Here is a 7,659-nt window from a genome sequence, read left to right on the forward strand (position 1 = left end):
GCTCAGGCTCAGGCTCAGGCTCAGGCTCAGGCTCAGGCTCAGGCAGGGGCTCAGGCAGAGGCTCAGGCTCACGGCCCACAGCTGAGTTTCCCAGTGTGTAATTATTTTCGTAACCTTCTTTGCTGCTGTGAAATGTTCCATAGCTCTCAAAAACAGAACCACCACCTGGGGACCAAGTATTCAGAGCCTGGAGCCTGAGTGTGATTTGTCTCCTCCTCCTAAGCACCAGACATCTGGCACAGGGCTCAGAAGCTTCTGCAAGCTAGAGCACATGGGTGGAGCTCAAGGGTTACTGGGGAAATTGAAGAAGATGTGTAAATGCTGGACAGCTTGCTGCAGTGTAACACGGGGGAGAGGTGGGCATGCCAGAGGTGCCTGACAGAATCTGGGATATGAGCAGACGGGATGTCTAAGGCTGGCACTAACCCTTGAGGCACATGGGCTGTGACGCGCTGGCCACATCCAGCAGCCATCGGTCTGTCCATCTGTGGGACAATATCAAGGAACAGAGCACCAGCCCTCCAGGGAGGACGACTCCTTCCCAAATGAGGACTTGGCATCCATTGGTTGGGTGGTTGTGAGAGGCCGCCATCTTGGGGGATATATGGTCCTGAAGCAGCAGAGGTAGGAAACCAGGGAGTCCCTGACCTTAACTTAGTCTCTCCGAGGAAGGGCTTTCTGAATTCTCATAGCAGGCTATCTGGTGACCATTTCACCAGGGATTCAAAAAATCAGAAAATATCTTATTAACACCTATGTGTGCTGCTTTCAACCTGAAGTCCAGTGTGCCTCCCCGTTCCCATTGACTTGTACAAACCAAATGGACAGGAAAGAGGGGCGATGGAATACATTACTAGTGACAGAGGCCAGGTTGCATCACAATTACTTTTATAAGCCCCCTCTAAGCCACCTTGTACCTGTTGTCTGTATTTACAATGCAAATGTCCGGCCATTATTGAAATGCCAGTGTGTCCACAAAGCATATCCATGCTTACTAGTCACACAGGCAGCGACTCTGGTATTTGTCCTGTGTCTGGAGAGTCCCAATCTTGCCCAATGACTCGTGTCACAGGATGGGAGAGCCCTGCCTAGTCCGGCTTGTAATGATCAAATTGGAGTAGAAAGTAGGCGTGTAAAGCCAGGTGTGGTGACATACCTGCAGTCCTACCCCTTAGGAGGCTAAAGCCACATGATTACCATGAGTTCAAAGCTCAGCTTGGTTTCTATAGGAGGTGCCGAGCCAACCTGGGCTACAAAGTGAGACTGTGTCTCAAATCACTGAAGGGAGGAAGGCAAGAAAGTGTGCCTGTTGAGTGTGTAGACTCAGGACTAGGGGGTGGATCCTTGGGTGAAGATCATGCCTTGCTGGTCTAAGGGGCCAAGTTTGGTCCTCGGCACACACGACAAAGGAGAAACACTACCAAACAAACGGCCATTGTCAGCATCAGAAGCGGTTTACAGCTAGCCTCCCAATCCGGCGGTGATGTCATCGCTAGGCGACTTAACGTCATTTCCCTCCCTGAGATTGCCTAACCCGCATCACCTGCGCCTGGTGGTGGGCATCATTACTGGGCATCTACCTCATGGCCCAGATAAAAGATAGGGACCCTGATCCCTCGCTCTCTTTTGCTCTTCCCTCCTTCAATAAAGAACCTCTTTCGTGGGAACTGTGATGGCTCTGCGTGATCTGTTCAGGAACAATTCAACAGCCATGGCCACAAGTGAGGTTCCAAGCAAGAGAGAGGCTTGCTGAGGTTCTCCAGGCAAAGAGAGACTTGCACCCATGTCTCTCTGAAGTTGGAGTTGAACCTGTTGGCCACTAAATCGTCCGGTCTCATCAAAGGTGGACAGTCTTCACAGGACTCTGAGGTAGATGCGACGTTGTGAGAATGGTCTTAGGAAAGTCCTCCTGGAGTCAGAACATGGGACAATCCCAATGGGGGCAGCCTGTCATCAATCCTGGTGTTGCCAGGTTCCCAGAAGTGATAGTTCATGTTTGCTCTGCTACCCAGTTCTCTTGGCCACACAATCTGTGCAGGGCGTGGTTGTAAGTTTTGTGGTTCTGAAGAGTGTGAATGAGAGAGGTTGTGATCTATAATGCACTAATGGTCTCAGTTTATGCACAGACTTCGTGCTAACGGAAAGCCCACTTTACATTTCCTCCTCCCGAGAATTAATCTTGAATTGTGCTAGTTTTGAATTACTTGAGGCCTTCGGGAATAGGCCTATATCCCTCGCAAGAAAATTAATCACCCTGTAAATGACTTAACCCGCCTCTCAGGGCTTCTCAGCAGAGATTGAAACTGGAATGCAAAGTGTACGCCTCAGTACGCCTCAGACAAGCCTCCACAACACTTGGCCTCTTTCCTTAGTGCCCCCCCCCCCCCCCCCCCCCCGTTCCAAGCTACCCACTCCCCCCAAGCAAGCCCCTGCTCTCCAGTCCTCTTTTATTCCTGCCTCTGGCTTCATATTCTCTGAGGCTCTTCCTCAAATGCCAGGTCTGGGCGTTCGCAAAGTTGAATTCGCACAACCAATGTCCTTGACTACTTCTGGGAAGGACGTTCTGTCTCCCCTCTGTCTCATGTTTGAGGCAACAGAGAACATGGTGCGGACACAGTCCTTTGCCATCTCAGGGAACCCTGCATGGATGCCTTCTAGAACAATCACTTGAAAGATGTTTATACAACTTTTCAACTGTGCTAAATCTTTATCCAGATGCTTGAGGACTCCTGACCATGTTTCTGGTCTGAGTTTGATCTCTCCACCTCCCCAAAGCCCCCAGAATATGAAATCCATATTATCTTCATGTCCTGTTGTTGTCTTGTTCAAAAACTGCTTTGTAGCAGAAAAGGCCAACATGTAGAATGATGATGATGATGATGATGATGATGATGATGATGATGATGATGGTGATGGTGATGGTGATGGTGATGGTGATGGTGATGGTGATGGTGATGGTGATGGTGATGGTGGTGGTGATGGTGGTGGTGGTGGTGGTGGTGATGATGATGGTTAATTAATTTATTTAAAGAGTAAGACACTGCTAAAATCTTGTAAAGGCAGATGGCACCCAGCCCTTCATCTTCAGGGGAGGGTGCTGAGTGTCAGGAGCAGTCAGGATCCCTGGGCAAGCAAGGAGCATAATTCAAAGGGGTGAGGAGGGAAGCTTGCCTCTGCTCTTCCGCTTGTCCTGGGTTGTCACACTGCTTGGTGGCAACCTGAGCCTTTTAGCCCTGGCAACCTGGGGAAAGACTAGGGAATTTTTTTCCAAAACTCTGTATTAGCTGCCTTAATGAACTGAGTCCCTCCAGGTGTCTTAAACAGCAGGTTGGCTAATGACCCCCATCTTCCAGAGGGGGCATGTCCTTAAACAGAAAATGAGCTCACTGTCCCTAGCCTGCCACAAGGCCTGGCTTAGCCACACAGCAGGTTGGAGAATACCTCTGAATCTCTCAGCATCACCGGAGAAGACCCACTATCCCATCCTACCCCTTCTCCCAAATATAAATGGAAATAAGTACAAATATTATATAAATATAAAAATAAATATAAAATGGAAAGTCTAATTTCTACTCAGTTTATCACTATTTTCTCCTAAACAACCCAAAACAACAACAACAACGACAATGATGATGACAGCAACAACAGCAAGGGTCAGCCACACCCTCCTCAGTGAGTTTCCTTTGCGTTTCTTCACAGTGCTGGGCTGGACGTGGCAGGCTAAGGTGTAACCAGGGTTGGTTTCCTTGGAGTGTCCCTGTCCTGCAGTTTCCGGTCATGACCCTCCGGGATGTCTGTGTCCCAAACTTCTCTCATGGAGACACCAAGTCGTGGCTCAGAGCCCACCCCAGTGACATTTTAACGGAATCACCTCAAAAAGGATTCTTTACATTCAGAATCCAAGGGACTGGGAATTAGAACCTGAAAGCAGGGATCTGGGAACTCCGCCTACAGTAGTCTGCCCTATTCGCCTCCAGCATGTCACTCCTGTCTACAGAATATACTCACCTTTCCCAATGGCTCTTGAAGTCTAAACCTACGCTAGCTCAGCTCCGAGCGTAAAGTTTAGCTCAAACAACACCAAATCAGAGGTGGCTCGGGTTGACCCTGAGACAAAAGGCTTCTCCAACTGTTATCTGGGAACTCCAACAAGAGATGTGCTTGCCAAAGACCCCAGTGGTAGGTGTGTTCTTACTCAGGTGGGACTGGACAGAAGAAATGCACAGCCAAGTCCTAGCAGGAGAACCAAACCAAACCAACCAAACAAACACACACACAAAATAAAACAAACAAACACACACCAAAAAACCCTCTACTACATTCGTTCCTCAAAGTTCACCTGAGCCCCGCCCAGACACTGCTATGATGGTGTCTGGTCAATTCCAAGCATCCTCTCAGAAGGTGGGTACCACACACTGCACACCATTTATCATTGACTGGCTTGAGTCTCATCACGCCCCTAAGCATGACCATAGTCTCCATTCCGAAAAGGATGGAAGTGAGATCAGAAACCAGGAACCCGGGACTCGTTCAAGGTGTGGCCTCAGGGCTCTTGTCCATCCTCCAGCCTTATCATGCCAGGTGAGGTTTCTGATCTCTGAAACTCAAACCTCAGACCCGTGGTGTCAGGAATGTTTATTCCCCAACCCTTAGAAGGACTAAGATGGCAGACATGTCATAAACCTTTCTGTGTCCCTGCGGCTAGGGCCACGTCTGGCACACAGCACACACAATAAGCATTTGCCGATGTAAATGGGGAAGGCTCTGCACTCTGAAGAGATGAACCAATTAAAACTCTAATCTCTCTGGAGACCCCCACTGGGCATGATCCTGCAGCCCCTGTTCTGCATCCTCAGAGCCTAAGGAAACTTCTGTCTTAAATAGACTTTCTTTGTTTTTGTGTTGAAGGAAGTGCCTCCACTGTCTTTAAGTGCCTCCAGTGTCATTAAGGGCCTGAGCAGACTTCTTAAGAAGGAGCACAAGGCCTTGAGAGTTGTCCTGTGTCCTTTATCGAATGTCCAGCTCCCCACTGTTACTCGGATTCTCGGTGCTAAAATAAAGGATTTCCTTAATGTCCGCTGGGGTCTCTCCTGTTAACGCCTGTTATACCTGTCAGCCCACCATGACTGCAGGCTGTCAAGTTCTAATCACAGCCATTCTGGTTTTCTCCTAGACTTCTGCTGGGTTTGAGAGCTGGAGGTTGGAGATCAGTCTAGAGAGGGATTCTTCCTTCATCTAAGACATTTAGCCATTTCTTAGCTTGCTGCAGGGTGAGCATGTGTGTGTGTGTGTGTGTGTGTGTGTGACAGAGAGCAAAGCCAAGCTTGCACACACACACACACACACACACACACACACACACACACATGGACACTGGGCAGAGAACACAGCTCTGCTTTGAATCCTGAAGCTGCAGGCCTGACCATGTCTCCAGACATCATGTGTCTCGACACTTGCCAGATTCAATGTGGATGTCTTGTTTTAGATAAAGGCCGTGGGCTTTTAAAAGTGACATATGTAGCGCTCCCTTTCTGTGGATAAGTGGCCCTGCCATGGCCTATAACTTGTTTTATGATCCTCTGAATGAAAACCTATTGACATAATATTCGATAAATGGAAATCTTATGACCGCTTCCACTTACCTCAGGTCCTGTTGCAAACAGGAAGTATTGATCCCTCTCTTACTACACGTGTTCCTGCGAGGCCGCGTGGAGAGCAGAGGCACCAACTTTGGGTTGTATTTGCTAATAGACTGTGGCAGAATTTATGCTCAACAAATCACCAGTAAAAGCTCACGAGCGGCGAGATCACCTCTGTTGAATCACTCATTCTCCCCCTTCTCCCCCCACCCCAGAAAGCCTCATGCTAGTGGATGACCAGAGCATTTTAAAACATTTGTTTTCCATAAGTCATGGCGCAGAGTGTCCCTCAATGGGATTAGACCACCGCTGCTGGGGCTGCCGACATGACTGCCCCTTCTCTGCCTACCTTGATGGAAATGAAGGCTAAGGATACATTTCCAAGACTGGGGAGAGGCGGGTTTTTTTGACTCACTTCCTAACTTCCAGGACTGATGTGTCCTGTGTTCTGACTCTGTCTCCTTGTCAGAGGGCTAGGCTGGGAAGCAGAAACCAGTGAGGAGGGATGGTTTTGTGGGTCCCTCCCTCTGCCAGTGTGGCAGCCCTTCGACATGACCAGGTCAGGCACAAAGCTCTGTGTGACATTGAGGTGCAGTTGCCCTGGCCTTTTCTTACGTCAGGGGCAGGCTTTGGACAGCACACAGCTTCTGATGGCAATGCCAGCACAGGCTCTCTCTACCTCTACCCTTTGTCCCCCATCATACTGACAAGCATCTGTGGCGAATGATCCATTCCCTAAGCCGAGAGCCCTAAGCTGAGATGTCATGGCATGGGACACTTGAATGGGTCAGGCTTCATGCAGCTTGGGGGGAGGACTGTCCTCAGTATATATAGATCTGTGAGCAGGCTAGTGAGGTTGGTGGGCAGGTGGGTAGCTCACGGCCAGGGACAGCAAACCCAGGAGGGAGTGCTACAGAAGACCAGGGTAGCCCAGAGGAGTCTGGTGAGAATAAGATGGAGGGAGCTGTCAGTAACAGAGCAGCCCTCTATCGGGGTGTCCTAGAAGAGGGTCCTGAGGTTCAGAACGTGCATCATTTATTGCGGTGGTATGTGTCACACACTACTGGGAGGCTGGTGGTCAGAGACAGAAGAGAGTGGCACCACAGTGGATAGAGGGCACTGTGTGGAGAGAACAGAAGGAACCCAGCAGCTCTTGTCTTTGACATGAACACACTGTGTGCCCGGGACAGAACAGTAGTGCATGCATGTCCCCTGCATGTCTAGTGTGCTGGGCATCGTAAGTGACCCAGGCATGGCTGGAGGCCCCTTTCCCCGACAGCTCACACAAGAACACTGTACCATTTCCTGTGGGTGCCATGAGTACCTGCTGGGGGCCTGGAAGCAGCAGTCCCAGGGACAGAGAAGACCAGGAAATGACTTTCTGGCATGTTCTCTCTCTCACTCTCTCTCTACACACACACACACACACACACACACACACACACATACACACACACACACACAGAGAAGTACTCACATAGGCATATCAACATATACATGCACACACAGACATACACAGACATACATACAGAGAAGTACTCACATAGACATATGAACATACACATGTACACACAGACACACACATACACACACATGCATATACTCACCACAGACATACACACATACACCACATACACATGCACATATATACAGATACACGTAGACATATGTGCATATACACACATGTACATACATACATACATGTACAGGTACACACACAGATGCACATGTATGCACATGTGCTGTCTCTGTCTCTTTCTCTACACACACACACACACACATATACACATAAACATACACACACAGTCATTATCTTTAATTTTCAGTGTATGGTGTATTTATAACAATTCACTTTAGCCATTAAATATTTTGAGTACTAAGTGGTTTTTAAAGCCATCTACATGGTAATTGCATGGACACAATTTATGCTTATTACTAGACATGTTTATCATTCCTGTCTGTCTGTCTGTCTGTCTATCTATCTATCTATCTATCTATCTATCTATCTATCTATCTATCT

The sequence above is a fragment of the Mastomys coucha genome, unplaced genomic scaffold, assembly GCF_008632895.1.
Source record: "Mastomys coucha isolate ucsf_1 unplaced genomic scaffold, UCSF_Mcou_1 pScaffold6, whole genome shotgun sequence".
Lineage (NCBI taxonomy): Eukaryota > Metazoa > Chordata > Mammalia > Rodentia > Muridae > Mastomys > Mastomys coucha.